This window comes from Oncorhynchus tshawytscha, linkage group LG05 (genome assembly GCF_018296145.1).
Source record: "Oncorhynchus tshawytscha isolate Ot180627B linkage group LG05, Otsh_v2.0, whole genome shotgun sequence".
Taxonomy (NCBI): domain Eukaryota; kingdom Metazoa; phylum Chordata; class Actinopteri; order Salmoniformes; family Salmonidae; genus Oncorhynchus; species Oncorhynchus tshawytscha.
The window spans coordinates 86,473,832-86,497,161 of record NC_056433.1 but is presented as its reverse complement, the minus strand read 5'-3'; the positions used below and the strand labels follow the sequence as shown (position 1 = coordinate 86,497,161).

Genomic DNA, 23,330 nt, shown 5'->3' with positions numbered 1-23,330 from the left:
TAAATCTGCATAGGGGGGGGGTTAGGGGTGTACTGAGACCACCTGAAATGGACACTAAATCTGCATATGGGGGGGGTTAGGGGTGGACTGAGACCACCTGAAATGGGCACTAAATCTGCATATAGGGGGTGGGGGGGTTAGGGGTGGACTGAGACCACCTGAAATGGGCACTAAATCTGCATATAGGGGGGGTTAGGGGTGGACTGGGACCACCTGAAATGGACACTAAATCTGCATATAGGGGGGTTAGGGGTGGACTGAGACCACCTGAAATGGACACTAAATCTGCATATAGGGGTGGGGGGGGTTAGGGGTGGACTGGACCACCTGAAATGGGCACTAAATCTGCCTTTGGGGGGTTAGGGGTGGACTGGGACCACCTGAAATGGGCACTAAATCTGCCTTTTGGGGGAGGGTTAGGTGGTTACAGAGACCAGGTGGTTGGGGCGGACTGGGACCAGAAATCAGCCCTGGCATTTCTAAATGCACCGGCCCATTTTCTTCCTCGAGGATGCCATTATTACCCAGATAATGATCCCAGGGTAGATAGGCCCACTGGGCTAAAAATGGATCAGCTCCTCGTTTTTTTTTTTGGTGGTGGTGGTGGGTTGGGTCATCCCATCTGGTACTAGATGCCCCCCACTAGGGTTGCAAACTACAAGTAACTTCCCCAAAATCCCATCCAACATCCAGGAATCCTCCAACTGGGATTTCTGGAAAACCTGGACATTTTGGAAAAGTTACTGGAATTTTTAAGCCCAAATTCGAACCAATCAAACAGCTGTTTGGGTATTGTAGTATCAACCATTCATAGACAACTGCAGAAGCAGGAGGAAATTCAACCAATGTATTTTTACTACAGTGGTGGGGATGTTCTAGGAAGGGGTTTCAAAACTGCAAATAAAAGTTTGACTATCAATGCAAAAGGCTTAGATAGCATCTGGAAAACTAAAGAGGACATTGTTCTGCGAGTAAGTCCTACAACATTTTCACATTGAGCCCCTCTGAACAACCAAACCCTTTTTTTATTAGGGTACATCCCAAATGGCACCCTATTCCCCATGTAGTGCACTACATGTAACCAGGGCCCCATAGGGGACAGGATGCCATTTGGGACCAAAACTCAAAACATTAGGTCAGTGTCTTGTTTAGCATCTCAGGCTTTGTCAACCTGGTTTCCTCCACAAATTAGATTTCAGATAAGTTTCCATTACGCCATGTTGAAACAGTGTAGCACATGTCTTGGTTAGTGACTTGATCCTCAGGCGGCTGAATCAAAACATGGGTCTTTGTTCCCCTGCTGTATAACACACAATGTCAACATTGATCCATACGGGGGAGGCATCCCAAATAGCACCCTGTTTCTTGTATAGTGCACTACTGTTGACCAGGGCCCAGAGGTAAAAATGGGGCACCATTTCAGACCCACACAGAGTAGTAAAATCATAACTGCACAAAAGGATCTATGGTTTAAACTAATGCTGGGCAGAATATGTTCATCTTGTAGTGACATTCTTGGATAATAAAACTGTTCTATAGGTAACACATAGCCTGCAGGTATAATGAAGTAATAAGGCCCGGGGGGTGGTGTGGTATATGGCCGATATACCACGGCTAAGGGCTGTTCTTAGACACGACGCAAAGCAGAGTATATTGGCCATATTCCAGAAACCCTGGAGGTGCCTCAATGCTATTATAAACTAGTTAGTAATTAGAGCATTAAAAATAAATGGTTTTGTCATACCTGTGGTATACGGTGCGATATACCAAGGCTGACAGCCAATCAGCATTCAGGGCTCGAACCCCAGCCAGTTTATAATGCTTAATAACTGGTTATAAGTATGTATGAGCCTTTATAAACCCTAAATGTTATGTCTCTGTGCCCCCAGTAATACCTCCACAGCCCAAGTTGTGGTTATCAATTACTGTGACTATAATTCAGATTGGTTCTTGGCAGTACAACTGTGAAAGCACTGCTATGCTACTGTACAATATAGCTTTGATGTTCAGGAAACTCCTAAGCACAGTGAGGATCCTGCCAATCAGGCTCTGCACATGTCTTCCTCCTGCACTTCAAACAAACAGGCAAACATGAGGACTTTGTCCCAAATGGGACCAGAAATCAGCCCTGGCATTTCTGAATGCACCGGCCCATTTTCTTTCTCGAGGACACCATTATTATGGACTTTGTCCCAAATGGCATCCTATCACATTAACTGTAAAAGTTGGGAGTTTACCTACACTTTAGCCAAATACATTTAAACTCAGTTTTTCACAATTCTTGACATTTAATCAAGTAAAAATTCCCTGTTTTAGGTTAGTTAGGATCACCACTTTATTTTAAGAATGTGAAATGTTAGAATAATAGTAGAGAGAATGAGCTTTTATTTCTTTCATCACATTCCCAGTGGGTCAGAAGTTTACATAAACAATGCTACCAACTACTAATTGAGTTTAACTTGGGTCAAATGTTTCAGGTAGCCTTCCATAAGCTTCCCACAATAAGTTGGGTGAATTTTGGCCCATTCCTCCTGACAGAGCTGGTGTAACTGAGTCAGGTTTGTAGGCCTCCTTGCTCACACACTTTTTCAGTTCTGCCCACACATTTTCGATAGGATTGAGGCCAGGGCTTTGTGATGGACACTCCAATACCTTGACTTTGTTGTCCTTAACCCATTTTGCCACAACTTTGGAAGTATGCTTGAGGTCATTGTCCATTTGGAAGACCCATTTGCGACCAAGCTTGAACTTCCTGACTGATGTCTTGAGATGTTGCTTCAATATATCCTCATAATTTTCCGACCTCATGATGCCATCTATTTTGTGAAATGCACCAGTCCCTCCTGCAGCAAAGCACCCCCACAATATGATGATGCCACACCCGGGCTGTTCTTCGGCTTGCAAGCCTCCCCCTTTTTCCTCCAAACATAACAATAATCATTATGGCCAAACAGTTATATCAGACCAGAGGACATTTTTTCTACAAAGTACAATCTTTGTCCTCATGTGCAGTTAGAAACCGTAGTCTGGTGTGGATATAGATACATTTGTACCTGTTTCCTCCAGTATCTTCTCAAGGTCCTTTGCTGTTGTTCTGGGATTGATTTGCACTTTTCGCACCAAAGTTCGTTCATCTCTAGGAGACAGAACACGTCTCCTTCCTGAGCGGTATGACAGCTGCGTGGTCCCATGGTGTTTATACTTGCGTACTATTGTTTGTACAGAGGAACGTGTAGTGTATGTAAACTTCTGACCCACAGGAATTGTGATACAGTGAATTAAGTGAAATAATCTGTCTGTAAACAATTATTGGAAAAATTACTTGTGTCATGAACAAAGTAAATGTCCTAACCCACTTGCTAAAACTATAGTTTAACAAGAAATTTGTGAAGTGGTTTAAGAACAAGTTACAATGACTCCAACCTAAGTGTATGTAAACTTTCAACTTCAACTGCATATTAGTGCAACTATTTTTGACCAGAGCCTTATGGGTCCAAAGTAGTGTAAAGGGAAATTGGGGCATTAGTCTTTTAAACAGAACAGGTGAAATATATATATATATATACACACATAAAAACAGACCACACAAATCAGAACAAATTAGTTTAATTCAGTTTACAGATGGAACACTTTAAATTCAACATGCAGTGATCTCTGTAGACATCCTACAGGTCTAAGACGAGGCCATGTTGGTAGCTCTGGTCCAGGTCATTACCTGCTGCTTGCTGAAGGCTCAGCATGAGCAAGCAGCACCTCGGACCAGAGCTAGCCATGTCGTCGTCAGATTGGCACGTAATTCTGTTTTCACAGCGGATAGTGTTCAAGTATAAATTCATACTTTGTCATTGTCAAAACAATGTGTGTGGTTGGTAGCTGGTTTTTGTTCTGACACAGAACAGTCAAAAGTTAAAAACACAAGAATATTATTCATGACGACAACCCTGTTAGATAAATATCTGGGGGAAATGACTGATAGTGAACTTGATCGTTGTGATTTTCAAAAGGGGTACAACGGGTAGCTTCCCAATGATGGGAAACAACTCCTAAACCAATCATTTCCCATCTGGGTATGTAGTGTACTGTAACAGGCCTATATCATCCAGTCTGGTGCACACTACTGGGTAAATGGATGCTGAGGAGATTATGGGATGTGACGACAACAACAACCTCAGCTATGCTGACGCTCCATTGGCACAATGTTCAATAGGTCCTTCAGTAGAGATCTGTTGAACTAGAGACATGTCATTGTCCAATATAACGTCCAGCAGAGCTGCTTAGGCCTTTGACCCCCCCCCAAGAGGCCTCTCGTACAAACCTTGAGTTTATCGTACCATGACAGAGTGAACCAGCATGTCTTTAAGTACACAGAAGAAGCCCCATCTGCAGCCCAAATTCCCTACGTAGTGTACTAGGTGAAGATGTGAATTGCCTACTACTATACATGAAGCCACTGGTCTACTGTGGACTCATCCGCTCACTGGTCTACTGTGGACTCATCCGCTCACTGGTCTACTGTGGACTCATCCGCTCACTGGTCTACTGTGGACTCATCCGCTCACTGGTCTACTGTGGACTCATCCGCTCACTGGTCTACTGTGGACTCATCCGCTCACTGGTCTACTGTGGACTCATCCGCTCACTGAAAACCACAGATCTACAACAATAAATGTACATCTCTTTTCTTAGATAAAAAAAAAAAAAAAAAAAAAAAATGTCTTTACAAACAAGTCCTCAAAAGTGTAGTTGTTAGGAAAATGGTGGCAACAGCTTGTTGGCACATATACGCATCTTCACGTCCTTGTGGGTCCACGTTTCATAGTGAGGGTATAGGTCTGTTCTGGAAGCTTGTGAGGTATGCTGGGAAATATGACGACGTCAGAGTATCCTTTTGAAGCACAAATGATAGAAACCTCACTCTGAAAATAAATTCTCATAATAATGAAAGTCTTCTTTCGTTTCTACAAGGCATAAAGGTTTGTAAATGTATTCCTCGTTGTGATTAGTGCTGTCCAGTAACTCTTGGGCCTGCTGGTCCTTCGGGCCTGGTCCGTACAGAAGCCTGGGGCTAGATTTTACACGTAGGCCCCCAACGCTGCATGAAACTCAGTCAGACACTGGACCAGCTGCTGGAACTTAGGCCTCTCCTCTGGATCCAGGGCCCAGCAACAGGCCATCACTGCAAACCTACAGACAGACAAGAGAATTAGCTGGGTCAGCGAGTGAACCTTCACAAGCCATTTAGGCGATCTCATTGCATCGTGTACGTTGACTCAAACCCCATAAGGACTCTGCCAAATATGCTCGAAATAGCACAACATGTACAGAAAAAATGTCCCATGAGGCTATTCAGTACTTGGGTCATCAGAGAAACCAACATCACTGTAGCACACTTATCAGTCCTGCATCCCTCAATGTCTCCTTCAGTCTTCCCCTTCCCACGCCTTCTATTTGGTGGACAAATTCCAATTCAACAGTCTTTCTGAAGGAAACGTGTGCAGCGGCTCCCCCAATAACAATCTGATTAGCTTTTCCTCGACTTCCTGTTGGCGGCCGCTCATCCAACTGTAAATCATGAAGTGTTGAAGTGATGAACGTCCCAACTGACACCCTATTCCCTATATAGTGCACTACTTTAGACCAGGACCCTTGGGCACCCTATTCCCTATATAGTGCACTACTTTAGACCAGGACCCTATGGCACCCTATTCCTTATATAGTGCACTACTTTAGACCAGGACCCTATGGCACCCTATTCCTTATATAGTGCACTACTTTAGACCAGGACCCTATGGCACCCTATTCCTTTAGACTACAGACCAGGACCCTATGGCACCCTATTCCCTATATAGTGCACTACTTTAGACCAGGACCCTATGGCACCCTATTCCCTACATAGTGCACTACTTTAGACCAGGACCCTATGGCACCCTATTCCCTATATAGTGCACTACTTTAGACCAGGACCCTATGGCACCCTATTCCTTATATAGTGCACTACTTTAGACCAGGACCCTATGGCACCCTATTCCCTATATAGTGCACTACTTTAGACCAGGACCCTATGGCACCCTATTCCTTATATAGTGCACTACTTTAGACCAGGACCCTATGGCACCCTATTCCCTATATAGTGCACTACTTTAGACCAGGACCCTATGGCACCCTATTCCTTATATAGTGCACTACTTTAGACCAGGACCCTATGGCACCCTATTCCTTATATAGTGCACTACTTTAGACCAGGATGGCACCCTATTCCTTATATAGTGCACTACTTTAGACCAGGACCCTATGGCACCCTATTCCCTATATAGTGCACTACTTTAGACCAGGACCCTTGGGCACCCTATTCCTTATATAGTGCACTACTTTAGACCAGGACCCTATGGCACCCTATTCCCTATATAGTGCACTACTTTAGACCAGGACCCTGGGCACCCTATTCCTTATAGTGCACTACTTTAGACCAGGACCCTTGGGCACCTATTCCTTATATAGTGCACTACTTTAGACCAGGACCCTTGGGCACCCTATTCCTTATATAGTGCACTACTTTAGACCAGGACCCTATGGCACCCTATTCCCTACATAGTGCACTACTTTAGACCAGGACCCTATGGGCACCCTATTCCTATATAGTGCACTACTTTAGACCAGGACCCTATGGCACCCTATTCCCTACATAGTGCACTACTTTAGACCAGGACCCTATGGCACCCTATTCCCTACATAGTGCACTACTTTAGATCAGGACCCTATGGCACCCTATTCCCTACATAGTGCACTACTTTAGACCAGGACCCTATGGCACCCTATTCCCTATAGTGCACTACTTTTGAACAGAGCCCATCTAGTCTTGTAGTGGACATAGGTTCTTTCACAATTTGTCTTTCCTCAATTCCTTGCATTCTCATCTACTTCTAAAAATGAAATGCATTGGTGGAAAAGGTCAGAGGCAAGGGACCTTGGTCAAAAGTGCACTATATAGGGAGTAGGGTGCCATTTGGGATTCTGACACAGAAGCCCGTATGTCTCTTTGTGATTCCTGGCCAGCTCATCCACAGCAGTAGAAAGTCACGCTCCAGCTCCCTGACAGCCTCAGGATGTGGATAAGACTCAGTCTGTAATGAATGACGGTGAGAGACAGCCGCCACCACCTAGCATTTTAATATTTGTAGCTACTTTAAGTGAATACCTGCAGTCAACTTTTTTTAATTGTATTTTTATTCCTTTATTTAACTAGGCAAGTCAGTTAAGAACAAATTCAGATTTACAATGACGGGCCTACTCCGGCCAAACCCTAACGACGCTGGGCCAATTGTGTGCCGCCCTATGGGACTCCCAATCACTGCCGGTTGTGATACAGCCTGGAATCGAACCAGGTAGTGAGATCCAGTGCCTCAGAACGCTGCGCCACTCGGGAGCGATACGTTAGGAGATGAAGAACGCAATCTGCTTCATTTCACCTATTTTACATGAAGTTCCCCAGAAACTACGGTAAGTTCCCCAGAAACTACGGTAAGTTCCCCAGAAACTACGGTAAGTTCCCCAGAAACTACGGTAAGTTCCCCAGAAACTACGGTAAGTTCCCCAGAAACTACGGTAAGTTCCCCAGAAACTACGGTAAGTTCCCAGAAACTACGGTAAGTTCCCCAGAAACTACGGTAAGTTCCCCAGAAACTACGGTAAGTTCCCCAGAAACCCCAGAAACTACGGTAAGTTCCCCAGAAACTACGGTAAGTTCCCCAGAAACTACGGTAAGTTCCCCAGAAACTACGGTAAGTTCCCCAGAAACTACGGTAAGTTCCCCAGAAACTACGGTAAGTTCCCCAGAAACTACGGTAAGTTCCCCAGAAACTACGGTAAGTTCCCCAGAAACTACGGTAAGTTCCCCAGAAACTACGGTAAGTTCCCCAGAAACTACGGTAAGTTCCCCAGAAACTACGGTAAGCCAGTGACCTGTTTCACATGATGAAGTTCCCCAGAAACTACGGTAAGCCAGTCACCTGATTTACATTATGAAGTTCCCCAGAAACTACGGTAAGTTCCCCAGAAACTAGGGTAAGCCAGTCACCTGTTTCACATTATGAAGTTCCCCAGAAACTACGGTAAGTTCCCCAGAAACTACGGTAAGCCAGTCACCTGTTTCACATGATGAAGTTCCCCAGAAACTAGGGTAAGTTCCCCAGAAACTACGGTAAGTTCCCCAGAAACTACGGTAAGTTCCCCAGAAACTACGGTAAGTTCCCCAGAAACTAGGGTAAGCCAGTCACCTGTTTCACATTATGAAGTTCCCCAGAAACTACGGTAAGTTCCCCAGAAACTACGGTAAGTTCCCCAGAAACTACGATAAGTTCCCCAGAAACTACGGTAAGTTCCCCAGAAACTACGATAAGTTCCCCAGAAACTACGGTAAGTTCCCCAGAAACTACGGTAAGCCAGTGACCTGTTTCACATGATGAAGTTCCCCAGAAAAGCAGGAGAAAAACTAGAGCAGGTGAGTCCAGCTGTTGTATTGACAGGGGTTGCAATCTATATTGAAAGGCAACAGTGTTTTTTTTATTTTTCTTCAGTAGCGATCGGGGACGTGCAACTATAGTTTTCCTTCACAAACAAATACATTAGTGCAACACATTCGACAGAAAATAGATTCATTTTCAGATGACAACAAAAGTGCAACTCTACAAAACAATGCACAGCCATCATATTTCTAATGCTTATCATAGAAACAATGTAGCCAGCTACATTTCCTAATGTTTTGCCGAGTGGCGAAGCGCAATTTAGGGTTGCACGATATATCGGTGAGCATATATTGGAATCGGACGATATTAGCTAAAGAAACGGCAGCATCGGCCCAATGTCTAGTCAAAGCTGACGTGCACACCTATATATATCAGCCTACAACTTTGCACATACACTGCTGCCATCTAGTGGCCATTGTGGCCTTTCTCTTGCATTTCAAAGATGGTACAAAAAAAAATGTTTTTTTCCTTTGTATTTTCTTCTACCAGATCTAATGTGTTATATTCTCCTACATTCATTTCACATTTCCACGAACTTCAAAGTGTTTCCATTCAAATGGTATCAGAAATATGCGTATCCTTGCTTCAGGTCCTGAGCTACGGGTAGTTAGATTTGGGTCCTGAGCTACAGGCAGTTAGATTTGGGTACATCATTTTTGGCGAAAATTTTGAAAAAGTGGTGGATCCTTAGGTTTTAGCTGCACTAGAATTCTTAAAAGGCTGCTAAAATTTTAAATATCTGTATCAGTGTTTTTGGCGAGGAAAATATTGGATATCAGTATCGGTGTTTTTGGCGAGGAAAACATTGGATATCGGTATCGGCCAAAATTGTCATATCGATGCATCCCTAGTGCAAATGAAGCACAAACTTTGTTCGATGCAAAAAAATTACAATAAGAAGCATTTTAGATCTGCGTTTACAAAAGACAATATATTTTTTTCCTGTGTGAAAAATGCAGAATTCTGCGTTAATGCTAAGCTTAAGTTGCTAGTTATCAAAGTAAGTGGCTGAATTAATAAGTTGACGGGACATATTGTGTTAGCTTTCTGCCGTGTTTGAGACGTCAAAGCCCTTTGGATGAGTTCTCTGTAGGCTCTTGATTTCCTTCCATTTTTTTTCTCCTCTCAGTTCTCGGCAGCCTGCTCCTCCTCCCTCTTCTCCAAGCAGAGCAGGTTGGCCCGTTGCCCTAGCGACTCCAGAGCAGGTTGGCCCGTTGCCCTAGCGACTCCAGAGCAGGTTGGCCCGTTGCCCTAGCGACTCCAGAGCAGGTTGGCCCGTTGCCCTAGCGACTCCAGACACTGCGTGTACACATGCTGCTCCAGAGGCAGAACGGTTCTTCCTTCAGACATGCATGCCTCCCAACTTTGTTCATTCGCTTGTAAACGTTCAAACTCACCAAACATTACATTTGGTAGCTCCTACCTACATATGTATAACTTTGAGCACATTAGCATATTTAGCTTGCAGCCTCCATGGAAACTCTCTATTACTTGTGATAATTCTGTTAGCATTGTGGTAAGACGCACAATGGGCTTTTTGTGTTTCTTTGGCACGCCCTTGTGAACTAAGCCGGTAATACCGTAAATCCCGGGATGAGAGAAGGACGGTATGGACGATATAAACATCTGGCTACCGCCGAACCCTAGTGTGTGAGGCGTCCGGCTGAAGTTGAACTCACCCATTTAGCTGTCTCCCCTCTGGAGAGTCCAATAATCAACCCCCCTCTGGAGGGTCCTATAGTCAACCCCCACCTCTGGAGAGTCCAATAATCACCCCCTCTGGAGGGTGCTAGAGTCAATTTCCCCCCTCTGGAGGGTGCTAGAGTCAATGCCCCCCCGGAGGGTCCTATAGTCAACCCCCCTCTGGAGGGTCCTAGAGTCACCCCCTCTGGAGGGTGCTAGAGTCAATCCCCGAGGGTGCTAGAGTCAATTCCCCCCGGAGGGTGCTAGAGTTAATTCCCCCGGAGGGTGCTAGAGTCAATCCCCCTCTGGAGGGTCCTAGAGTCAATTCCCCCCGAGGGTGCTAGAGTCAATTCCCCGGAGGGCCCTATAGTCAACCCCCCTCTGGAGGGTCCTAGAGTCACCCCCCTCTGGAGGGTGCTAGAGTCAATTCCCCGAGGGTGCTACAGTCACCCCCTCTGGAGGGTGCTAGAGTCAATCCCCCCCGAGGGTGCTAGAGTCACCCCCCTCTGGAGGGTGCTAGAGTCAATCCCCCCGAGGGTGCTAGAGTCACCCCCCTCTGGAGGGTGCTAGAGTCAATCCCCCGGAGGGTGCTAGAGTCAATCCCCCTCTGGAGGGTCCTAGAGTCAACCCCCTCTGGAGGGTCCTAGAGTCAACCCCACCCCCCTCTGGAGGGTGCTAGAGTCAATGCCCCCCGGAGGGTCCTATAGTCAAACCCCCCTCTGGAGGGTCCTAGAGTCACCCCCTCTGGAGGGTGCTAGAGTCAATGCCCCCCCTCTGGAGGGTCCTATAGTCAATCCCCCCTGGAGGGTCCTATAGTCAAACCCACCCCCTGGAGGGTCCTATAGTCAACCCCCTGGAGGGTCCTATAGTCAACCCCCCTCTCTCTGGAGGGTCCTATAGTCAAACCCCCTCTCTCTGGAGGGTCCTATAGTCAATCCCCCCGAGGGTGCTAGAGTCAATTCCCCCGGAGGGTCCTATAGTCAACCCCCTCTCTCTGGAGGGTCCTATAGTCAACCCCCCTCTCTCTGGAGGGTCCTATAGTCAACCCCCTCTCTCTGGAGGGTCCTAGAGTCACCCGGAGGGTCCTATAGTCAACCCCCTCTTTCTGGAGGGTCCTATAGTCAACCCCCTCCCTCTGGAGGGTGCTAGAGTCAATCCCCCCGAGGGTGCTAGAGTCAATTCCCCCCTCCGGAGGGTCCTATAGTCAACCCCCTCCCTCTGGAGGGTGCTAGAGTCAATCCCCCCCGAGGGTGCTAGAGTCAACCCCCCTCTGGAGGGTGCTAGAGTCAATCCCCGGAGGGTCCTATAGTCAAACCCCCTCTGGAGGGTGCTAGAGTCAATCCCCCCGGAGGGTCCTATAGTCAAACCCCCCCCTCTGGAGGGTCCTAGAGTCACCCCCCTCTGGAGGGTGCTAGAGTCAATGCCCCCAGAGGGTCCTATAGTCAAACCCCCCTCTGGAGGGTCCTATAGTCAAACCCCCCTGGAGGGTCCTATAGTCAACCCCCCTGGAGGGTCCTATAGTCAACCCCCCTCTCTCTGGAGGGTCCTATAGTCAACCCCCTCTCTCTGGAGGGTCCTATAGTCAAACCCCCCTCTCTCTGGAGGGTCCTATAGTCAACCCCCCCTCTCTCTGGAGGGTCCTATAGTCAAACCCCCTCTCTCTGGAGGGTCCTATAGTCAACCCCCTCTCTCTGGAGGGTCCTATAGTCAAACCCCCTCTGGAGGGTCCTATAGTCAACCCCCCTCTCTCTGGAGGGTCCTATAGTCAAACCCCCTCTCTCTGGAGGGTCCTATAGTCAACCCCTCTCTCTGGAGGGTCCTATAGTCAACCCCCCCTCTCTGGAGGGTCCTATAGTCAACCCCCACCCCTCTCTCTGGAGGGTCCTATAGTCAACCCCCTCTCTCTGGAGGGTCCTATAGTCAACCCCCTCTCTCTGGAGGGTCCTATAGTCACCCCCCTCTCTCTGGAGGGTCCGATAGTCAACCCCCCCCCTCTCTGGAGGGTCCTAGAGTTACACCCCCCCCGGGAGGGTCCTATAGTCAACCCCCTCTGGAGGGTCCAATAGTCAAACCCCCCTCTGGAGGGTCCTATAGTCAAACCCCCCCGGAGGGTCCTATAGTCAACCCCCTCTCTGGAGGGTCCTATAGTCAAACCCCCCTCTGGAGGGTCCTATAGTCAAACCCCCTGGAGGGTCCTATAGTCAACCCCCCTGGAGGGTCCTATAGTCAACCCTCCCCTCTCTCTGGAGGGTCCTATAGTCAACCCCCCTCTCTCTGGAGGGTCCTATAGTCAAACCCACCCCTCTCTCTGGAGGGTCCTATAGTCAACCCCCTCTCTCTGGAGGGTCCTATAGTCAAACCCCCCTCTCTCTGGAGGGTCCTATAGTCAACCCCCTCTCTCTGGAGGGTCCTATAGTCAACCCCCTCTCTCTGGAGGGTCCTATAGTCAACCCCCACCCCTCTCTCTGGAGGGTCCTATAGTCAAACCCCCTCTCTCTGGAGGGTCCTATAGTCAAACCCCCTCTCTCTGGAGGGTCCTATAGTCAACCCCCCTCTCTCTGGAGGGTCCTATAGTCAACCCCCCTCTCTCTGGAGGGTCCTATAGTCACCCCCTCTCTCTGGAGGGTCCTATAGTCAACCCCCTCTCTCTGGAGGGTCCTAGAGTTACACCCCCCGGAGGGTCCTATAGTCAACCCCCCTCTGGAGGGTCCAATAGTGAACTTTCCATGCTGGACAGTATGTGTGCTTATGTTGATAACGGAGAGGAGAACATGCCATAAGAAGCCATATCTAACTGCTGTTCAATGTTCTGAAGGGAAGCCCTACAGTTAACGGAAAAGCTGGAGATTCAAACTGCCAGACAATTCTCATGAGATACCGTTTACAGGAAATACTTAAAACCAATAAAACTATAGAATTGTCAATTAAAATAACTGATGATCAAACTCAATTAAGACATAAAACAGTCTAAAAGCCCTGTATGCATGTGTTCCAGTCCATCTGGACAGTTTGATTGGCTGTGCTATTGTACTTACAGTTCATCAGGACAGTTGATTGGCTGTGCTATTGTACTTACAGTTCATCAGGACAGTTGATTGGCTGTGCTATTGTACTTACAGTTCATCAGGACAGTTGATTGGCTGTGCTATTCTATATCCGTCCTTCAGATAGGCTGCCATCTCAAAGGGGTCGATGTCCACGTAGGGCGTCTGTCCCAAGGTCATCAACTCCCACAGGGTCACGCCAAACGCCCACTGAGGAAAAGGGACAGGGTTAAAGGTCAAGGGTTAGAGGTCCGGGTTAGACAACAAGGTCATCAACTTCCACAGGGTCACGCCAAACGCCCACTGAGGAACAGGGACAGGGTTAAAGGTCAAGGGTTAGACAACAAGGTCATCAACTCCCACAGGGTCACACCAAACGCCCACTGAGGAATAGGGACAGGGTTAAAGGTCAAGGGTTAGAGGTCAGATCACAAGGCAGAACGGCCCAAAGGAATGAGGGTCTTCTCTCGTTCTATAAATTCTATTTATTTCAGACGGACAGCTTTTGATATGACCAACAAGACAGGTTTACAGACACACACTAAATAATATCTAGGACGAATAAAAGAAAGTGTGTGTTCAATCTCTTGACCTTGTGGTTGTCTCTGCGTAACATTAGCTACATGCAGGCTAAAACAACAACAACATATGACAGATGGGGGTTTAATCAGGGAAACCTTTAGGAACAACGCTCTCTATTATGTTCAAGAAATGTGTTAAATTAAGGCAAAGGTCTGTCAGTGTGAGATCAGTGTCAGGGAAGGTTGTGTTCGGTTCAGCCAATGGCTGAACAAAGCATTCCACTGAAACAATGCAAGGAAATTTAGCTGAAAATGTACACCCAACATAGTTCCTACACGTTTTGATAAGGGCTTGAAAGCTGGACCATATGGTGCTTGAGAACAGCCAGTTATCAGAACCATTTTAGGTAGTGTCTGCAACTCCCAAACAAACTGAAACCAACTTTAGCTTTTTAATCCATTTCCTATTTCCAAAGAACAGAACACGATAAGATTATTCATACAGACTAATAATATATATATATATATATATATATATATAAAAAAAAAAACATGATTTAGGTTTTGGAACCAAGTCAACAATTCAATCATCAGTCATCACCAGAAGATTAGCCAGTGTTCAACAAAGACAACATAGCAAGAAAAAAAACAGAAGTTATTTAGACTCGATTCACAATGAGAGTTGAACACGAACCAGAAGGTATTCAGACTCGATTCACAATGAGAGTTGAACACGAACCAGAAGGTATTCAGACTCGATTCACAATGGGAGTTGAACACGAACCAGAAAGTATTCAGACTCGATTCACAATGGGAGTTGAACACGAACCAGAAAGTATTCAGACTCGATTCACAATGGGAGTTGAACACGAACCAGAAGGTATTCAGACTCGATTCACAATGGGAGTTGAACACGAACCAGAAGGTATTCAGACTCGATTCACAATGGGAGTTGAACACGAACCAGAAGGTATTTAGACTCGATTCACAATGGGAGTTGAACACGAACCAGAAGGTATTCAGACTCGATTCACAATGGGAGTTGAACACGAACCAGAAGGTATTTAGACTCGATTCACAATGGGAGTTGAACACGAACCAGAAGGTATTCAGACTCGATTCACAATGGGAGTTGAACACGAACCAGAAGGTATTCAGACTCGATTCACAATGGGAGTTGAACACGAACCAGAAGGTATTCAGACTCGATTCACAATGGGAGTTGAACACGAACCAGAAGGTATTCAGACTCGATTCACAATGGGAGTTGAACACGAACCAGAAGGTATTCAGACTCGATTCACAATGGGAGTTGAACACGAACCAGAAGGTATTCAGACTCGATTCACAATGGGAGTTGAACACGAACCAGAAGGTATTCAGACTCGATTCACAATGGGAATCATTGTGTGTGTGCGCGCGTGGCTGAGTGTGTGTGCGTGTGGCTGGCTGGCTGGCTGTGTGTGTGTGTGTGTGTGCGTGTGTGTACGGTACATTAACGTGCCTGTAGTAACCTATGACCCAAAGAGGTTTAGAGCAAAACAAGAAAGGGAGTGGACATAAAGGGGGGGTGAGGAGGGAGGGAGGGGTGAGGATGAGGAGGGAGAGATGAGGAGGGAGGGAGGGGTGAGGGAGAGATGAGGAGGGAGGGAGGGGTGAGGGAGAGATGAGGGAGGGAGGGAGGGATGAGGGAGAGATGAGGTGGGAGGGAGGGGTGAGGGAGAGATGAGGAGGGAGGGAGGGGTGAGGGAGAGATGAGGAGGGAGGGAGGGGTGAGGGAGAGATGAGGAGGAGGGAGGGAGGGGGTGAGGGAGAGATGAGGGGGGGAGGGATGAGGGAGAGATGAGGTGGGAGGGAGGGGTGAGGGAGAGATGAGGAGGGAGGGAGGGGTGAGGGAGAGATGAGGAGGGAGGGAGAGGTGAGGGAGAGATGAGGAGGGAGGGAGGGTGAGGAGGGAGCGAGGGAGGGGTGAGGATGGAGGGGGAGGGAGGGAAGGTGAGGATGAGGAGGGAGGGGTGAGGGAGGGAGGAGGGAGGGGTGAGGGAGGGAGGGGTGAGGATGGAGGGGTGAGGATGAGGAGGGAGGGAGGGGAGGGAGGGGTGAGGAGGGAGGGGTAAGGAGGGAGGGAGGGAGGGGTGAGGGAGGGAGGGAGGGGAGGGAGAGATGAGGATGGAGGGAGGGTGAGATGAGGAGGGGAGGGGTGAGGAGGGAGGGGTGAGGATGGAGGGAGGAGGAGGGAGGGTGAGGATGAGGAGGGAGGGGTAGGAGGGAGGGAGGATGAGGAGGGAGGGAGGGGTGAGGGAGGATGAGGAGGGAGGGGTGAGGATGAGGGAGGGTGAGGATGAGGAGGGAGGGTGAGGATGAGGAGGGTGAGGATGAGGAGGGAGGGAGGGTGAGGATGAGGAGGGAGAGGATGAGGAGGGAGGGAGGGTGAGGATGAGGAGGGAGAGGATGAGGAGGGAGGGGTGAGGAGGGGAGGGGTGAGGAGGGAGGGTGAGGAGGGAGGGAGGGTGAGGGATGAGGAGGGAGGGGTGAGGAGGGAGGGAGGGGTGAGGAGGGAGGGAGGGGTGAGGGAGGGAGAGATGAGGAGGGAGGGAGAGAGGGAGGGGTGAGGAGGGAGAGAGGAGGAGGGAGGGAGGAGGGTGAGGATGAGGAGGGAGGGTGGGTGAGGATGAGGAGGGAGGGAGGAGGAAGGGAGGGAGAGGGATGAGGAGGGAGGGAGGGGTGAGGAGGGAGGGGGTGAGGAGGGAGGGAGGGGTGAGAAGGGGAGGGAGGGGGTGAGGAGGGAGGGAGGGGAGGGGTGAGGAGGGAAGGGGGAGGAGGGAGGGAGGGTGAGGGGTGATGAGGGAGGGGTGAGGAGGGAGGGAGGGGTGAGGAGGGAGGGAGGGGTGAGGAGGGAGGGAGGGGTGAGGAGGGAGGGAGGGGTGAGGGAGGGAGGGAGGGGGTGAGGAGGGAGGGAGGGGTGAGGAGGGAGGGAGGGGTGAGGAGGGAGGGAGGAGGGAAGGAGGATGAGGAGGGAGGGAGGGTTGAGGAGGGAGGGAGGGTTGAGGAGGGAGGGAGGGGTGAGGAGGGAGAGATGAGGAGGGAGAGAGGGGTGAGAGGGAGAGATGAGGAGGGAGGGAGGGGTGAGGAGGGAGAGATGAGGAGGAGGAGGGGTGAGGAGGGAGAGATGAGGAGGGAGGGAGGGGTGAGGAGGGAGAGATGAGGAGGGGAGGGAGGGTTGAGGAGGGAGGGAGGGTTGAGGAGGGAGGGAGGGGTGAGGAGGGAGAGATGAGGAGGGAGAGAGGGGTGAGGAGGGAGAGATGAGGAGGGAGGGAGGGGTGAGGAGGGAGAGATGAGGGAGGGAGAGAGGGGTGAGGAGGGAGAGAGGGGTGAGGAGGGAGAGAGGGGTGAGGAGGGAGAGAGGGGTGAGGAGGGAGAGAGGGGTGAGGAGGGAGGGGTGAGGGAGGGAGGTGTGAGGAGGGAGGTGAGGAGGGAGGGAGGGTGAGGATGAGGAGGGAGGGGGGGAGGTGTGAGGAGGGAGGGGGGAGGTGTGAAGAGGGAGGGAGGGAGTGGTGAGGAGGGAGGGAGGGGTGAGGAGGGAGGGAAGGGTGAGGAGGGAGGGAAGGGTGAGGAGGGAGGGAAGGGTGAGGAGGGGAGGGAAGGGTGAGGGAGGGATGAGGAGGGGAGGGAAGGGGTGAGGGAGGGGGAGGGAAGGGTGAGGGAGGGGTGAGGGGGAGGGAGGGGTGAGAGGGGGAGGGAAGGGTGAGGAGGGAGGAGGGGGAGGGAGGGAGGGGGAGGGAGGGGTGAGGGAGGGAGGGGTGAGGAGGGAGGGGTGAGGAGGGAGGGGTGAGGGAGGGAAGGGTGAGGGAGGGGTGAGGGGTGAGGGAGGGGTGAGGGAGGGGTGAGGGGGAGGGAGGGGGGGTGAGGGGGAGGGAGGGGTGAGGAGGGAGGGGTGAGGAGGGAGGGGTGAGGGGGAGGGAGGGGTGAGGAGGGAGGAGGGGGAGGGAGGGGTGAGGAGGGAGGGGTGAGGAGGGAGGGGTGAGGACTGGGAGCAGTAGAGCCTCATCAGGAAGGAAGAGGTCCGGTATGAGGGAAATCAGGCTGTCTGGTGGAGAGGAGAGGAGAGAACCGAATGAGAGAGGAGAGAACCGAATGAGAGGAGAGAACCGAATGAGAGAGGAGAGAACCGAATGAGAGGAGAGAACCGAATGAGAGGAGAGAACCGAATGAGAGGAGAGAACCGAATGAGAGGAGAGAACCGAATGAGAGGAAAGGAGAGCTCCATGGAGGACTTCCTGCCTGTCTACAGCATCTCCTCTCACCTCCTACCGCAGCTGAGCGTGTGTGTAGCTGTGTGTGTGTGTGTGTGTAACGCGTGTAAATGTGTGTGTGTAACGGGCAAGTGTGTGTGTAACGTGTAAGTGTGTGTGTTCTCACCACATCACTAGCACTAGAGAAGTCATGGTTGAGCAGGCTCTCCAGGGCCATCCAACGGACCGGCCTGTTCTCGTTGTCTCCCAGACAGTGGTAGTCCATAGGGAACAGGTCTCTGGACAGGGCGTTGTCACAGATCTTCACCTGCATGCTGTCGTCAATACTGTCACGGGGAGGGGTCACGGGGAGGGGTCACGGGGGAGGGGGAGAGGACAGGGTCACGGGGAGGGGGGGAGAGGACATGGTCACGGGGAGGGGGAAAAGTATTAAAAAGATACGCTACGGTCACAAGACGCAGGCCTCCTAATTGTCCCTAGAATTTCTAAGCAAACAGCTGGAGGCAGGGCTTTCTCCTATAGAGCTCCACTTTTATGGAACGGTCTGCCTACCCATGTCAGAGATGCAAACTCTCTCAACCTTTAAGTCTTTACTGAAGACTCATCTCTTCAGAGGGTCATATGATTGAGTGTAGTCTGGCCCAGGAGTGGGAAGGTGAACGGAAAGGTACTGGAGCAACAAACCGCCCTTGCTGTCTCTGCCTGGCCGGTTCCCTCTTTCCACCGGGATGCTCTGCCTCTAACCCTATTACAGGGGCTGAGTCACTGGCTTTACTGGTGCTCTTCCATGCCGTACCTAGGAGGGGTGCGTCTCTTGAGTGGGTTGAGTCACTGACATGATCTTCCTGTCTGGGTTGGTGCCTCCCCTTGGGTTCGTGCCATGGCGGAGATCTTTGTTGGCTTTACTCGGCCTTGTCTCAGGATGGTAGGTTGGTGGTTGAAGATGTCCTGACCCCTCCTGTCTCAGCCTCCAGTATTTATGCTGCAGTAGTTTGTGTCGGGGGGCTAGTGTCAGTTTGTTATTTCTGGAGTATTTCTACTGTCTTATCCGGTGTCCTGTGTAAATTTAAATATGCTCTCTCTAATTCTCTTTCTCTCACTCTCTGAGAACCTGAGCCCTAGGACCATGCCTCAGGACTACCTGGCATGATGACTCCTTGCTGTCCCCAGTCCACCTGGTCGTGCTGCTGCTCCAGATTCAACTGTTCTGCCTGCGGCTATGGAACCTTGACCTGTTCCCCCGGACGTGTTACCTGTCCCAGACCTATTATTTGACCATGCTGGTCATTTATGAACATTTGAACATCTTGGCTATGTTCTGTTATAATCTCCACCCGGCACAGCCAGAAGAGGACTGGCCACCCTACATAGCCTGGTTCCTCTCTAGGTTTCTTCCTAGGTTCTGGCCTTTCTAGGGTGATTTTCCTAGCCACCGTGCTTCTACACCTGCATTGCTTGCTGTTTGGGGTTTTAGGCTGGGTTTCTGTACAGCACTTTGAGATATCAGCTGATGTTAAAAGGCCTTTATAAATACATTTGATTGATTGGGGCGGCAGGGTAGCCTAGTGGTTAGAGCGTTGGACTAGTAACCGAAAGGTTGTAAGTTCAAATCCCTGACAAGGTACAAATCTGTCTTTCTGCCCCTGAACAGGCAGTTAACCCACTGTTCCTAGGCCGTCATTGAAAATAAGAATTTGTTCTTAACTGACTTGCCTAGTTAAATAAAGGTTAAAAAAAATAAAAATAATAAAATTGAATGATTGATCAAAATGATTTTTTTTTTAGCAGAAATTCCTTCTGGAACATGTGAACTTTCATGTGCCTTAACAAACTTGTATACTATCTGTAAATACCAATACAATTGTTACAATTACGAGCCTTGTTGGGTTAAGCCACAGAAAAAGCCAGCAGTCGTCCCACTAGCCATGATTGGCTGAGATAATGAGTGGGCTGGACCTGCCGAGAGAAGAGTTTAGATTTGGTCTGCCATATAGAAGGCTTCTGTCTACGTAGGTAATCCTGTCGAATGTGGCTTTAAAAAAGTATTGTGTCGAGGAGCTGCATAACTGTCCACTTTCTGGAGGATCACGTTTTGAAAATCAGTGGAATTCGAGTCTGATACCTAAAGAGAAAACCCTGTCTCCGGATTATTGCCCAAAAGTATTAGTGGTCGAGCTGAGCAGGGTGATAAGATACTCACACACAGTTCCTGGCGGCCAGGTCTTTGTGGATGACCTCTCTCCTGGCCAGGTAGCTCATCCCACATGCGATCTGATCGCCATGTGGACCAAGTCCTGCTGAGAGACTGCCTAGAAAGACAGGAAGAGAAACTAAACATGAGAGAGTGAAGGGGGAGAAAGAGAGCACAACAGAGAGAGAGAGGGGGGGGAGAGAGCACAACAGAGAGAGAGGAGGGGGGCACAACAGAGAGAGAGGCACAACAGGGGGGAAGAGAGCACAACAGAGAGAGAGGAGGGGGGGGAAGAGAGCACAACAGAGAGAGGGGGAGCACAACAGAGAGAGGGGGGGGAGCACAACAGAGAGGGGGGGGAGCACAACAGAGAGAGGGGGGGAGCACAACAGAGAGAGAGGGGGGAGCACAACAGAGAGAGGGGGGGAGCACAACAGAGAGGGGGAGCACAACAGAGAGAGAGAGGGGGAGCACAACAGAGAGAGAGGGGGGAGCACAACAGAGAGAGAGGGGGGAGCACAACAGAGAGAGGGGGGGGAGCACAACAGAGAGAGGGGGAGCACAGAGAGAGAGAGAGAGGGGGATAGCACAACAGAGAGAGAGGAGGGGGTGAAGAGAGCACAACAGAGAGAGAGAGAGAGGGGGGAGCACAACAGAGAGAGAGAGAGAGAGAGAGAGGGGGGAGCACAACAGAGAGAGAGAGAGAGGGGGAGCACAAACAGAGAGAGAGAGAGAGAGAGAGGGGGAGCACAACAGAGAGAGAGAGAGAGAGAGAGAGAGGGGGAGCACAACAGAGAGAGAGAGAGAGGGGAGCACAACAGAGAGAGAGAGAGAGGGGAGCACAACAGAGAGAGAGAGGGGGAGCACAACAGAGAGAGAGAGAGAGAGGGGAGCACAACAGAGAGAGAGAGAGAGAGAGGGGAGCACAACAGAGAGAGAGAGAGAGAGGGGAGCACAACAGAGAGAGAGAGAGAGAGGTGGGAGCACAACAGAGAGAGAGAGAGAGGTGGGAGCACAACAGAGAGAGAGAGAGAGAGAGAGAGAGAGAGAGAGAGAGAGGGAGAGCACAACAGAGAGAGAGAGAGAGAGAGAGGGGAGAGCACAACAGAGAGAGAGAGGGGGAGAGCACAACAGAGTGAGGAGGGGAGGAAGAGAGCACAACAGAGAGAGGAGGGGGAAGAGAGCACAACAGAGAGAGGAGGGGGAAGAGAGCACAACAGAGAGAGGAGGGGGAAGAGAGCACAACAGAGAGAGGAGGGGGAAGAGAGCACAACAGAGAGAGGAGGGGGGGGAAGAGAGCACAACAGAGAGAGGAGGGGGGGAAGAGAGCACAACAGAGAGAGGGGAGGAGAGCACAACAGAGAGAGGAGGGGGAAGAGAGCACAACAGAGAGAGGGGAGGAGAGCACAACAGAGAGAGGAGGGGGAAGAGAGCACAACAGAGAGAGGGAGGAGAGCACAACAGAGAGAGGGAGGGGGGTGGATATTCAGAGAAGTAACCTGGTTGGTGATGTTTACCATTTCACCACTGAGATAAAACATGATAATGGCTTGCATCACTGTAGTAGGACATATCTGACAGGCACTTTTCAGATTCCACAAGATAAAGACTGTATAACAACTAGGAAACTAGTATTGTAACTATTAAGTTTCACAGCCAGGACAGAGGGCCAAATAGTCTGTGCAGGAGAAAAATTATTTGTTTGGTTTTTGAGGGCCCCAAGAGACAGGCCTGAAGGACCCCTGATTAATACAGACACAGAGGTTGCATCCCAAAAGGACCATAGGGCTCTGGTAGTGCACTACAAAGCTAGTAGGTAGTCATTTGGGACACACTGAAAGTAGAAGACAATCTAGTGAGACACGAGGAACCATCAGTACCATCCTGTTATCTGTCTAATTAGCCCAGATGGCTTGATTTCTGAGCTGAGATCATGATGCTAATCACTGTGGCTTAGCCTAGCGAGATGTACATAAACAGCAGATCATGACGCTAATCACTGTGGCTTAGCCTAGCGAGATGTACATAAACAGCATATCATGATGCTAATCACTGTGGCTTAGCCTAGCGGGAAGTACATAAACAGCATATCATGATGCTAATCACTGTGGCTTAGCCTAGCGGGAAGTACATAAACAGCATATCATGATGCTAATCACTGTGGCTTAGCCTAGCGAGATGTACATAAACAGCATATCATGACGCTAATCACTGTGGCTTAGCCTAGCGGGAAGTACATAAACAGCATATCATGATGCTAATCACTGTGGCTTAGCCTAGCGGGAAGTACATAAACAGCATATCATGACGCTAATCACTGTGGCTTAGCCTAGCGGGAAGTACATAAACAGCATATCATGACGCTAATCACTGTGGCTTAGCCTAGCGGGAAGTACATAAACAGCATATCATGACGCTAATCACTGTGGCTTAGCCTAGCGGGAAGTACATAAACAGCATATCATGACGCTAATCACTGTGGCTTAGCCTAGCGGGAAGTACATAAACATGTGAACCAAAGAGAGAGAAGAGGATGGATGACATGCTGTGTGAACCAAAGAGAGAGAGAAGAGGATGGATGACATGCTGAACCAGAGAGAGAAGAGGACGGATGACATGCTGTGTGAACCAAAGAGAGAAAGACGGATGGATGACATGCTGTGTGAACCAGAGAGAGAAGAGGATGGATGACATGCTGTGTGAACCAAAGAGAGAAAGACGGATGGATGACATGCTGTGTGAACCAAAGAGAGAGAGAGAGAGAAGAGGATGGATGACATGCTGTGTGAACCAGAGAGAAGAGGATGGATGACATGCTGTGTGAACCAGAGAGAGAAGAGGATGGATGACATGCTGTGTGAACCAAAGAGAGAAAGACGGATGGATGACATGCTGTGTGAACCAAAGAGAGAAAGACGGATGGATGACATGCTGTGTGAACCAGAGAGAAGAGGATGGATGACATGCTGTGTGAACCAGAGAGAGAAGAGGATGGATGACATGCTGTGTGAACCAGAGAGAGAAGAGGATGGATGACATGCTGTGTGAACCAGAGAGAGAGAGAGAGAAGAGGATGGATGACATGCTGTGTGAACCAGAGAGAGAGAGAGAGAAGA

At 49.6% G+C, this 23,330-nt stretch overlaps 1 pseudogene; it reads right to left on the bottom strand.

Annotated features, from left to right (window-relative positions):
• Positions 1 to 3,590: 3,590 nt before the first annotated feature.
• Positions 3,591 to 23,330, bottom strand: part of LOC112238689 — a 144,930-nt pseudogene continuing 125,190 nt past the window's right edge.